Source organism: Pinus tabuliformis, chromosome 9 (assembly GCF_031772625.1).
Source record: "Pinus tabuliformis cultivar Carrire ecotype Pingquan chromosome 9, CPIR1, whole genome shotgun sequence".
NCBI lineage: Eukaryota > Viridiplantae > Streptophyta > Pinopsida > Pinales > Pinaceae > Pinus > Pinus tabuliformis.
In genome coordinates, this window is record NC_142307.1 from 1,450,126,010 (window position 1) to 1,450,139,836 (window position 13,827).

The 13,827-nt window shown below is 35.4% G+C and overlaps 1 pseudogene; it reads right to left on the bottom strand.

Annotated features, from left to right (window-relative positions):
- Window positions 1-3,464: 3,464 nt before the first annotated feature.
- Window positions 3,465-8,651, bottom strand: LOC149154052 (adenosylhomocysteinase-like; annotated as a pseudogene).
- Between the last annotated feature and the right edge of the window lie 5,176 nt (window positions 8,652-13,827).

The window sequence follows — 13,827 nt, forward strand, 5'->3', positions numbered from 1 at the left end:
AATTTTTTTGTTGATAAAGTTGTCTATAAGGCTTTACATTTTCTATGTAAAGTGTAGATAGATATATTTTAAAGGATGGTTGTTCTTGTCATGAAAGATAAGTTGAATATATTCATTAAAAATATAAATATTAGAAATGAATGAAAATAATAATGTATTATTATAGTGATAGAGAGGTTGAATATATTCCTTAAAAAATATAAATATTAGAAATAAATGACAATAATGGTATTATTATAGTGATAATGTTTTTGTTGGTATAATTGTCTATAAGGATTTACATTTTCCATATAAAGTGTAAATAGATATATTTTAAAAAATAGTTGTTCTTGCTAAATATATACCTAAAATGTAGGTTGAATATATTCCTCAAAAATATAAATATAAAAAATGAAATTGTTTTATTTGCTTAATTATTAATTATTAATTATTTGAATTGATAATCATTTTAATTTATTATTAACCATTTTTTTACTAATTCCTCTTTAATATTAAAGAGAATTATATATTTTTTTATTTAATAATTTAATTTTTCTTTTTTATTTAATAATTTAATTTATTTAAAAGTTTTTTTTTTTTTTTCTTTTTTTCCAAAAACCATGTATAGCTATTAAGAGGAAATGCATAATAATTATATGTCAATAATTTCAAATACAATGATATTGTATCAATAAGTTTGCCTTATATAACATATATAAAACTCAAATTCAATAAAACACGTTGTAACCGTTCGTGTTTGAGAATAAACATGACCTTTCTAAAACAATAATGTTTATAAAAATTTCAATGGTTCGAACCAAAAAAGGATATTGGACACAGTTTTTCTAGCCATTGCAATAAACTTGAAAGAGAGAGTTTTTCACAAACATATACTTAGATATATAAATATAATTCCTAACTTAAACTGTAAGTTTAAAGGAAAAACATCATATGCATTTCGAAGCACCTAAACGAATACTAAGCTGGGCCTTCATGAGTAGTGGCAGATGCAAATAAATGCTTACACAGTAGCATGTTCATCTGTAGGCATCAAAGAACCATCTACAAAGCTGCATGTGTGGCCACAGTAGATGTATCTAAGGATGCTAGATTTAAGAAGAGAAGGCCTTCCATTCGAAGGAAGTTTGTACAATATTAACCTTTCGATTCTAAGGATCTAAGGAAGTTTGTGTGTCAGAAGAAACAATAGCTTTCTTTTCATTATTAAAATAAAAAGAGTACATAAATCATGAGATGCTCTGTTTACTTCTATCTGATGTATTTTACTGTTACATATATGTTTGAGTTGTCTTTATATTTATCTTTTCCCACACTTACAACATGTGCCATTACATATAAAAAAAGGGTTTCTGCCCATCATGATGCAAGTTCTTTTTTATGGAAATTCTTATGACAAATATCTAAAATTTATCTTCATTTTTCTATGGAAATTTTTAATATGTAAATAAATATTTATCTTCATTTTTCTATGGAGATTTTTTTCATAATATCGTGGCTTATAAATATCATACATTCAAAAAAAACCATAACTCTATTCATATGTTACTAGTTCACATAACAAATTTTTAATTAATCAATGGCAGTGGCTACAGAACCTTTGATTCCTCTAAAAACCTAGTTTTCAGAGTAGATGATTACGCATATGATGCGTAACACCAACTCTTTCTCATGGATGCAACGACGAATGTTCTTCTCACTTTGCTGCACAAGGTTCTTAAATTTTATAATTCCAATATCTTGTACCATGGGCACGTTTTATAGATTTACATATGTGGTTTGATTTTGTTTGTGGGTTTAGCAGAGATTAAGTTTTAACGATCGATGGGAAGCATACAGAGGTGATGGCTATGGGTGTGGGATTAAGCCAGTGTTTAGCGTTATAAAGTTGGCGTTGACTCTCTTCTGCGATTATGAAATCGAGGGATCCCTCTGCAATCCAAGCTCCTCATTCACAGTATTCGGCTCATCTCGGCGGATTATCGCTCAGGTTTGCTCTTCTCCAATAAAACCTAATTTGATTTATTCCATAATGTTCCTTCTCATAGGGTTAGTGGAATCCATATTACGCAAGTATTCATTTAATTATTTAATGGCAAAATGAAAAGTACCGACACCATAGACCACTTTAGGGTAGGATGTTCTAAGCCTTGTGGTGCAGCCTGGAATCGATCAATCCTTCATCATGGGACTCCACATCGTATTCAATCAGTTTTTTAGCAGGTAACAGAAACCATGGAGAATTTGGAGAGAATTTGGAGGACGAGACTCATCTGGTAGTTGTTTATATGTACCCTCACTACTACATAAAGGGAGGCTTTAAGACAATATTTGAGACATTTTTTGGGTTAATTGTCTTAACTTGAGACAACAAAAAACTTTTGTATTGTTTTAAATATTGTCTTTAAGTGGGTGTCTCAAAAATTATTGTCTTAAAAAATATTGTCTTAAAGATTATTGTCTTAAAAATTGTCTCTATAAAGACAATATATAACACAAGCATTATTGTCTCTCTTGAAACAATTTCATATTTGCCTCTCTAGAGACAACACTCAGATTAACGACAATATGTCTTTAATATTAGTTATTGGCTCTCTAGAGACAATAAAATTTTTATTTAAAGATCACTTTTGTCTCTTTAGAGACAATATAAAACAATGAATCTAGAAATATCTCACCATTGAAATAAATCGATATAAAAAATATTTAATTAAAAATAAACTACAAAATCATTGACTAATTCATGTTAGCGCACAGTGGAATCGAACCACCAACCTCCTTCTTGTAATGTAGACGCTCTTCCATTGAGCTAGCACACTTTAAAGAATTACATGAAGAGTTATGGCAATCCAGAAAACTACATTTATAGCCATTGATTTAATACACAAAATTCTGACCATAAGGTACATGATAGAGAAATCAATAGTATGATATGAAGCATGGAGAAGAAAATCCATGGCTAATATGAGCTCAATATCAGGGTAACTTTTAAGACAAGGAGTAGGATTATAATTGCACAAAAAAACAAGAAGAGTATGTAAAATGATTTATTAAAAACATAACTGTAAGACTTAGCATACAAGTAGGTCCCGAGAAAGGTGCATGGGTTTTTGGTGTTTGGGTGTTGCAAGCCCATGCTTCCTTAAAAATAGATGCTTGATGTGATGTTGCAAGAAATTCAGCAGCCACACATACAAGAGATAGAAAAATTTTATTATAATTCTACCCAAACAATGGAGATGTTGACAAAGAGAGGCCAAATCTTTATATTTCGAGGAGCATTGGTACTTGATACTCACTGAGTAGGTCTCACCCAAAATGTCATCTCTTCAGTATGTAGTCGAGAGGCTTGTAAGGTCCCTTAAAAAAATGGAGTTGCCAAAACTAAATGCTACAGTTTCTTTTATTTGCAAATAGCAAGGACATTTTCTACTCGTCCAAAAAGCCATCCCAAATGTCAGATCTTTTCAGTATCGGTATTGAGCAGGCTTGTAAGGTCCCTCAACAAACACATTGATATACTCTACCTAATCAAGAGAAAGCTTTGTTAGCTTGGAACCCAACTTGGGCAAGTGTAGAGCAGCCACCTTCTCATCTAGATGCTTAGGTAGCACATAGACCTTCTTCTCGTACAAACTTGATTTCTTCTCATTCCAGAGCTCTAACTGAGCAATGATCTGCAGCAAAAAGTAGAGATTGTGCACCATCTATGGAACATCCACGTATGTAGCAATGGATCATACACAACAATATAATCAAGGGATTGGTATTCTTGACCAATATAGTATGTACAAGCAATGGTTGCAGGGAATTAGAAATATTTACCTAGTTTGTAAAGGAGAAAGACATGACAAAGCTTGGGTGGCCAATTGCACAACCCAAGTCCATCACACGTCCCTCAACAAGAACAATGATGCCACTGTTGGTGTTAGGAAACACCCACCTATCAATCTGAGGCTTGATGGTAATCTTCTTAACACCAGGGAAAGTTTCAAGGCCTTGCATATCAATCTCATTGTCAAAGTGATCGATGTTACAAACAATGGCATTGTTCTTCATTTTCCTCATGTGATCTACAATGATGATGTCCTTGTTGCCAGTGGTTGTCACAAAGATATTAGCAGTGCTAACTACATCCTCAAGGGTGAGAACAGGAAGGCCTTCCATAAGCACTAAAAGGGCACATATAGGATCAATCTCTGTAACAATGACCCTAGCCAACATCTCCAAACCCACAAACAACAACAACCTTACTAGTAATCATGACATATGTGGCTCTCATAAGACCATCTGGGAGAGAGTGCCTACATCCATACAAGTTGTCAAACTGAAAAAGAAGAAAGAGAATCAGAATCAACACAAACTACATCTCAAATAGAAAAAAATTGAAGAAAAAAATATCTGAGAAATCTGGCCCTGGATCTATAATTCACAATAATTCAAAACTTTGATACAAGTCCAATCAGCTTTCAAAACCTTAGCTAATATTAACCCATCATAACCAGATAATTGAATATATGTAAACATCCTTGATTTTAAATATGAAGATGCTTCAACACCTACCATGAACTCACATTGATTCGACACCCTGAAAATTGAAAATTTTTTTAATGTAGTGGAAGCTAGTGAATCCTAAAATGTAATGCAATGCAAGATAACTATACCAAAAGCATCATGATGTGATCTCAATGACACCAAAGAATCAAGGCAACTAACAAGAGCAGTGCAACTCATAACATCATGAATGAGACCAAAATGCCCCCAAGGCCATATCAGATCCAACATCAGGAAGCTGGTATCGCATGATTAAGATTAGCATTAAGATTAAGATACTTCCTAATGCTCTAAACATATATAAGATAATACTGTCAAAACTGATAAATATCAGTCTGAAATTTACCTCATTATACTATAAATTTGTATAACAGTTTGATGATGAGATCCTAACTGCTTTAAAACAACCACAAAACTCATTGCTAGAACCAAAAACACAACAGCTAATCAAGATTCCACATCTCAAACACCCTAACAAGATCTAAACAACAACAAACCCACCAGAAAAGTGTGAGTTCAAAAGAAATGAGAACAAATTTCAAATCCAAACCACAACACCTAGACAAGATCCTACTTCAAAGCACCCTAACCAGATCTCAAAAATCACGCATCTACCTGAAAACATCTATTAAAAAACAGCAAGCGAAAAATAAATGAGGCAAGAATCCAAATCCAAATCACAACATATAAGCAAGATCCCATTTCAAAAACTCTAGACAAGATCTCAACATCCCCACCACGCCCACCTAAAAACATCTATTAAAAAACAATAGAATGTTTATGAAAAAGCACAGAGAGCATGGCTATGACATTAATTGGTGAAATTGGACACTGCTATGACATGCATGACCCACTCCACCATATGTTGCATGAGTTTTAATGTAACGGGGCTAGGTACAGGGAATGGGGATTTCTGGCAAATAGCAATGGATCATACACAACAATATAATCAAGGGATTGGTATGCCTGAGCAATCTAGTATGTACAAGCAATGGTTGCAAGGCATTAGAAATATTTAGCTAGTTTTTAAAGGAGCAAGACATGACAAAACTTGGGTGGCCAGTTTCACAACCCAAGTTTATTAGATATCCCTCTGCAAGAATAATGATGTCACTGTTGGTGTCAAGGAACACCCACTTATCAGTCTGAGACTTGATGGTAATCTTCTTAACACCAGGGAAAGTTTCAAGGCCTAGCATTTGTAAATAAAGGGGTACTTGCAAGAGTTGATGTCAAGGTAGGAGGGTTTCTACCAATGGTGATACAAGAAAACAAGTTAGAAAGATTTTAATCTATATTTGAAAAATAGAAATCAATTCTACGAGATATCAGAGAAAATATAAAACCATAAATGCAAGCTTTGCAAACTTAGTTTTCCTGTGAGAGATTATAGAAACTTCAAATGTAAAAATAAAATGTCGAAATAAATATTCTAATTTGACATTCAGAAACCTCTCTGGTAGTGAAATGACAGCGTGTTTGACCTACAAAATCAAGAGCATATAAATTCTATTAATGTATAAAATGGAGCCCCAAAAAACCCTTGTTCATTATAAGGGAGGTTATTCTTTAATGCAATTCATACATTGTAGAAGTAGAAGATAGCACAATACATAAGCAATAAAGAAAAAGGCTGAAGCCTAACTAACAAGTGCATTATGATGTTATGGCAAGAGGAGGTTGCATGGAAAATTCACTCAACTAAAATCTCAGAACAAGGAAAGACATGAGCTGATTTGGATCTATAATCTCTAAATAAAATTCCAGCTAAACTTGATATTTCCACCACTTCCCATATAAGTTTAGCTTCGATATTCATGCAACATCAATTTAAGTAACAATGGGCATCACCTCTAGTAAGTGTGCTTCAGTTTATGTAGGTTGGGTTGTGGTCTAGCAGAAGTTTGATGTGAGTCTACCCCAACTAACCCAAGTTCGATTCTAAGTGTATGCATGGCTGGGCATCCCCAAAGTGACAGATGCTAAGAATTTTGTACCCACTTGGGTCAAAATTGAATAGTCCAGTAATAAAGCATCATAAGAATATTATCAGTTCAAAACTTAGCTTTAGCTTTAGATACAAATAAATCATCTCAAGAATATTACCAATTAAAAAAGCTTTAAATACAAATAAAACATTACAATAGTATTACGAGTTCACAAAGTTCTAAATACAAATAAAACATCACCATAATATTACGTGGTGATAGAGGTCTAAGTACAAATAAAACACAATAATAATATTACCAGTTCATAAAGATGTAAATACAAATAAAACATCACAATATTAGCAAAGCTCTAGAGACAAATAAAACATCACAATATTAGAGGTTCACAAAACTCTAAATATTTGTTCCAGGCGTGCTCTTGTCATTCCATAATCGTCCCAAATTGTTTGTTCCCACCAATCACGTTCTCCCATTAATACCGTCAAATTGCCTAAGCTCTACATGTCCATACCTAACCTCCTCAACATTGGGCAATCCTTAATCTTCAGGACACGAAGGGTAGTGAATGACCCCACCATACTTTGTAAGTAGGACATGGATACCAAATCCACCCTCTCTAGCATTGGAAATCCATTTGGCCTTTCTGTGAGGTCCCTCACCTGTGTGCATGCTTTTAGTTTGAGAAACTTTAACTTTGGCAATGTCTCCAATGAAGGAAGTTCTATCATTTGATCACACCCAAACAATTCTATCCTCTGTAGTCGTTGAAACTCACAAGTCCAGTCTGGTAAGTTTACTCCCTTGTAGCTGATCAACCTGAGAGTTTGCAGTTTCTGCATATTTTGCATACTGCGCGGAAGATGCATGCTCAGCTCTTGTGGAAGATGTGCATTATACTCCAAGGATAAGTGCCTAATTTCCAACAAGGTTCCTAAATCCATACCTGTTTCATTCTCTTTGGTCCTTGGCATTATAGTTAGAGCGAGCTCTGTTAGACGTGTGAGATCCTTTAAAGGCTCTGAACTTTCTGAATGCAACTGTAGCCTTTTCAGTGAAGTGAGCTGAGATATCTGCAGTGGAATCACCAAGTTTTCTAAGCCCAGTAGGTTAAGATATTGAAGCCTTGAAAGATTGCATATGGCGGGAGGCAGGGATCTTATATAGCAGAAGGAAAGATCTAAAAATTGAAGCCGTGGAAGATTACATATGGCTGGAGGGAAATCGCAAATGTGAGTATGACTCAATGAGAGAAACTCCAGACATGTGAGTTGACTAAGAGATGTTGGCACTGACACCATACTAGTGTTGGAGAGATCAAGAACCTGCAGATATGTGAGGCCGTGGAAAAAGCTTTGTGGAACATGACCAGATAATGGATTTTTGGACAAGTTTAAACTTACAACTTTTGAGCCTGCGAAATCATTTGGTAGATCTTCAATTTGATTCCCACTTAGAAATATTCTCTTGCAATCCCGACTTTTTGCATCTGTAAATTCTTTAACCTGTTGGCCTGCCCTAAATAAAAAACAATTTTCATTCTCCCCAATATACAATGCCAGATCATGAATAACATGTGTTACTCTTATGTGCTTCGGTTTCCACACATTCTCTAGTTTTTTAACATTGCCAATGAGCTGCTTATCAAAAAACAAAACACAATCTATAAGATGCCTTGAGTAGCTGTGCGTGGTGACCATGTCCATGGAATAGGTAGCCTATATACTCTTAACAAGGCCTTCAGCAATCCACATTCTCATCAAAATATCCACATCAATTTCTTCATCTTCTGAAAACATGGCACATTAGAGAAAACAATTTTGCAAGCTTGAATTGGACAAGTCGTCATAGCTCCATTTTAGTGGAAGATACGGATATTTATGAACACGGGGATGCATATCTTGAAAAAAAGGGATCCTCACTTTTTATCAGAGATACATAATTATTCTACTCATCTACAGTTGTTTTCCCAATCATTGATTTAGCCAATACAGTTATGGCTAAGGGCAAACCTTCGCACTTGTCTGCAATATTTTGGGCACACTCCTTTAACTCCTCCAGAACATGGCTGCCTTTGAAAGCTACTCTCTCAAACAGTTCCCGACCTTCTTCCATAGACAAGGGCTCCAATTCCAGTGTCCTGTATGCCTCCATTAATGCTAGATCTCTGTTGTGTGTAGAGAATAAAACTATGCTACGATGACAACCTTCCTCGACACCTAACTCTTCCAGCAGATCCAGTGGAGTCCACACGTCGTCTAATATCAAAAGAAATTTTCTACGCTTCAGTGTTTGAGAGAATATCATCTTCTGGGTATTATGACTAGAAAAGCCCGAGAGGTCTAAATTGATTGTCTCAGCAATCTAACTGTGTAAGTCTGAAATTTGATAGGTTCGAGAGGCTGTGAGCCAAATCACATCTTCAATCCAACTTTGGAAAGGCTTCCAGAAATTGTAGACCTGTTTTAGCAACACCGTCTTTCCAATGCCAGGTATTCCATATACACAAAACACATGAGTTTCCTCTTGCCTAGCCTCCCTAAACCATGCATCGAGCTGCCTCTGGTCGCACAATCTTTGACCCTACAAAGGAGGTAGAGAGCTGGATTAACGCCTCTCTCCGTGGCATTAAGAACAGGGTGTCGAAGTCCCATCTTTGAAGGAGCGAATCAACTTCTGTTGTGAGTTATTTCATTCGTCTGGAAAATTTGGTGCTGCATAAGGGGCCTAAATAGATGTTGAAATACATCCGTCCAAGAAAACTACGATCACTACGACTACGGTCGTACATGTGGATGAGCTCACGGCCTTCTCTAGTAACATCACTCATCTAGTCAACATAATTTCTCTGCCTCCTCGGCAAGCTTCTTTTCTGATTTGCATGACAGGCCTCGAAAAACTCGCTTAAGCGGGAGCTTGCACGCTGTGTAATATCCATGATACGCTGAATGTTTTTATCAAGATCCGTTACTAGCTCCACAACTGGCTAAGAAATGAAGTTGATTATGGCATGACCTAAAATTTGCACAGTTCTTTCAAAAAATGAAAGAGGAGGGGATGCTTTAGTATGTATTCAGGTTGGGAGGGAGAGAGTGCTTTGAAAGCAGTTGCTCCAAAGAAAACAAAAATAAACAATACCAAAGCATGATATAAACATGGTACAAAATCTTCACCCAATCACCTTTCCAAGTGGATGGTCTCGCTTTTTAGACCATGTATATTACGGTTGATCTCACTTTTTAGACCATGTATATTGTGGTTGATATGCACCTACAACAATCTCAATATATCTTGAACCATCCACTGAACGTTGGTTAATGTTTGTAGGTTAGTGTTTTTCTGCGTTGTATATTGGTTGTAGTGAGTTTGTATTTTTTGTTTGGGTTGTGGCATTTGTTTTATTTTTCAGTGTATGCTCTTCGTTTATATACATTTGCTAATGCTTTGGAGTATTGCACTGCTTCAACACGTATCTTCAAAACAGTTTGTAATATCCTGCAGAAACACTGAACTCTATAGACCATGCTCTATAGACCACAACTACCACTTAATAATATCTATAATATAATATCAAATTTTATGCATTCAATTATTAAAAATCAAAATTCCTCACCACCCTATAAACCACACCTACGGCTTAATAATAATATCTATAATATCCAGTGTCCATACAAGATGGGATTGCCATGGCCTCTCCTAAAACAAGTCCATATAGGTTATGACAAAAGCCAAATGGACTCCTTTCCCTTCATACGAGGATCATTCTGTGCTTGCAAAGCTGCAAATAGATGTAACCAATTTTGAACACAATTAATATGACCATGTTCTTTGAGAGTTGTCTTAGGCAAAAAATATAGACTGCAAATGTAGTCTGTTCTCGGCAGACTGTAGTATACTTTATCTTCATAATATGGAGTTTAATGCCATATATTTGGATAAAATGATAGGTTATGGTCATATTAAGATGTAGGTCATTCCCACTACTTGAAAGAGAAACCTTGGAGTTGCCTATGTTACTAGAGATATATAGATAGAGAAGAAAAAAAAAAACTAAATGACAAATGGGAACTGAAACAAATTGGAAATATGACTCAAGAGTCTTGGGGATTGGAGAGGTGAATCCCCATTCCTATCATATAAAACTAATTAGTAATGTACTAGTGCAGTGCTAGTGGCAAGAGGAGAATGGAGAGGGAACTTTGTACAACTATCCTCTACCAATAGTTTTGAACATACTTTTCAAGGTCTAGCATCAATATGAAAAAGACATGAACAGATACACTAAACCCACTAACTTTCGGTAATGTCATGGAAGAAATGAGAGGAGGTTTCATCCTTTTCAGAAACAGATAAGTACATAATACAACCACTGCAACACACAAACACTTTTGAGATTGACCTTCACAACCATGACAGTGCAGACACCAACACCAATAACCACAACAATCACATCTACCTTGACCTCTCTGCTATAATTCTTGTTGTGAAGAATCCATTCCATCACACAAACCACAGGAATCATGCTCAACTTTGAAATCTATACCCAAAAAATCCACAAGCCCGAGATAAGAAATAGCTTCAGAGATTTGATGTTGAATCAAATTAACGCAGATTTGCGAAGGGAGCAGATTGAAAAATGTTCCGAGCTGATGAAACCCAACTGAATTTATTTTCACCTGATCAAATAATATAAAATAATTAATTAATCAAATTAGTTTAAAATGATTTGAAAGAATGTGAATATCCTCCACATCTCAATTTAATTCATGTTTTACACCTCTCAAATATATTCTACTCTTATCAAATATAAATATATTATTGTAGAAATATTTTTACAAGAAAAAATATATCACAATTTAAATTTTCTTTTTTAATTAAGAATACATCATTTTCCACAATACACTTACCACTTTTTTATAATATAACAAATTTAATATAAATACTCCAACTACCAACTTGAAAATGTTAACATTGAGGATCGACATCTATAATGCTGCATATTCTCTTAGTGATTTGAGTTCTACTTTGTACTCATTCCTATCCCACCCTGCAGGAAAGTTGTTTTTTTAAATAAAAAACTAATAAGTTATACATCAATCCCTTTTTATGGAGGAAGCATCATGTGCTTCAAGAACTAGGTGATGGCTTATGAGGGGGATAAAGCTCATGCTAGGCTCATGCCCACTCACTAAATAAATGTCCCAACCATCTTTTGCATTTTTCATTTTTCCTTTCATTCTAACCTGCTATGTTTTTATCTATCCTTTAGTTGCATCAACCTCTAGGGATAAGTTTTCTAGGCCTAGACTCAAAGATGAGGATGAAGGGTACCAATCCCAATGACCAATGATCACCAACCCCAAGAATGGAGATGAATAATGGGGAAGATGAAGAGAGCTAAGTATGGAATATATTGGACATGCTACTTCAATCAATGCTTTGCTAGTAGTGCCCTTCCTAAAATCCTAAGGCCTCAAAGGAGGTCCCACTAGACTAAAGTCAAAGACTAACCTCCCAGGTGAGGGAATAAGAATACAGTTGAGATCGATCAATCATCCAGTTTCCCCCTTGATCAATATTAGTATGCTCATAACATTAAGTGAAAGCACATGATTGCAAAATGGTTAAAGTAGTTGTTGATGGATGACCTACACGTCAAGAAGGAATGTCAGATGGGAGAGAGAATTCTGACCAGAGCAAGAAATGGACAATCCTAGCATCAAGTTATGTGCTGATCATATAGGGCTACTAGCTAGCTGGCTGGCTGTCAAAGGAGGAGAAATATTTTCTCCTGTGGGTTACCCACTTTTTGGTGGATAACAAGGCCATAACCAACTACAAGGGTCTTGAGAAACTACCTAAGTAAGAAACACTTTACATAGATCACTAAGCATGGTCTAGCGACAATACAAAATGTTACATTGTCACAAACTTTTGGCTCATCATGATACATCACAAAGGTCTTCATGAAGGAACAACTAATCATGTAACACTAGGCTCGAACATCAGCTAAAAAATGTGTACAGGATCAACAAAAATGTTGGGGCAATCTGGTGAAGAAAATGTGGCCACCCTAACACAAATCTGAGGGATAACACCCCCCTCCCCCCCCAAAAGAAAGAACGAAAAAACAAAGTGCCTAACCTGCCCTAAAATCTAATCCTAACCTATGTATAGATGGCCCCCTCTGTTTTCCTCCACCTTTCTTGTTGAGATTTTGCAAGCCTATGAAATCTTTGGAGTTGTAGCGGATACTCAAGAGTATTGATTCATAATATTTCTAGGGTAGATTCAGAGTGCTTCTTGGGCTAATTTTGAGGTGTACTTTGGAGGAATTCGAGTATTTCTTGGGCTAACTTGGAGCTATCCTAAAACTTATTTGGATTTTATAGACTCCTGTACCCAATTGCCCTAAAGTGCTCATCAGTTATCACAAGCTAAGCTCTAGGTTCCTACTTGAGTCCCTACCATGCCTTCTACAGCTTACATATAAGGTGCAATTTCTTCTTCTAGCATGGACCCTTGGGGCTGTAGCATCAAGGCTAAAGCTCCATTTAGAAAGGAACTATTGGCATTCCAATGATAAATCATTCATTTGAATTAAGATGTCACCACTAAAACCAACTTGCTTATCTTCATTTATAGTCATAATCAGTGCCTAACTTCTTTGCAAAAACTTTTACTACTAGTGGTTATATGGTCAGGTGTGAACTTATCTAATGTGTTTGATTGAGTACTGTCAAAGGCATAACAATGAGCTTCGGAATAAGGCATCAATAACTTTCCCCAGTGATGCAGGAATATCTACTGCATAGATAATATCATGGTTTGATCATCACATTCTTTGTAGTCAATTCAGTACATACGCATTGTACATTATCCCTCTATGTATTTTTCTATCATGAAATGTTTTAAGTGTTGAAACTAAACATCTAACATTCAACAATTTCTTCCGTCCATGGGACAAAACTGTTGGGAGTTGGAACCTATTAATGTAGCTAAAGAGTGGGACCATAAGCAAAACGGATAGAGATATAGAAGAAATGTATGGTATATAAATTTGCTTTCTAAATCAGATTCTATTAAAACCATTTACAGTGCCATAATACATAACCAAATAATAATCACTATAACCCAATGGGCTATCTTCAGTGGTTTAATGCTTTGAGCTTCATGCAGAGGTCTTGGAGTGTATCTCCTAGATTAGCTACCCCTATTTTGTGACTCAATTGATATTTCTCCCAGGTCCAACACTGTAATCAGTTCCAATAGGTTTATGCTCGGTACCATCCATGAAATGCACAGAAGTGCCCAAGGTTTATTTATGAAA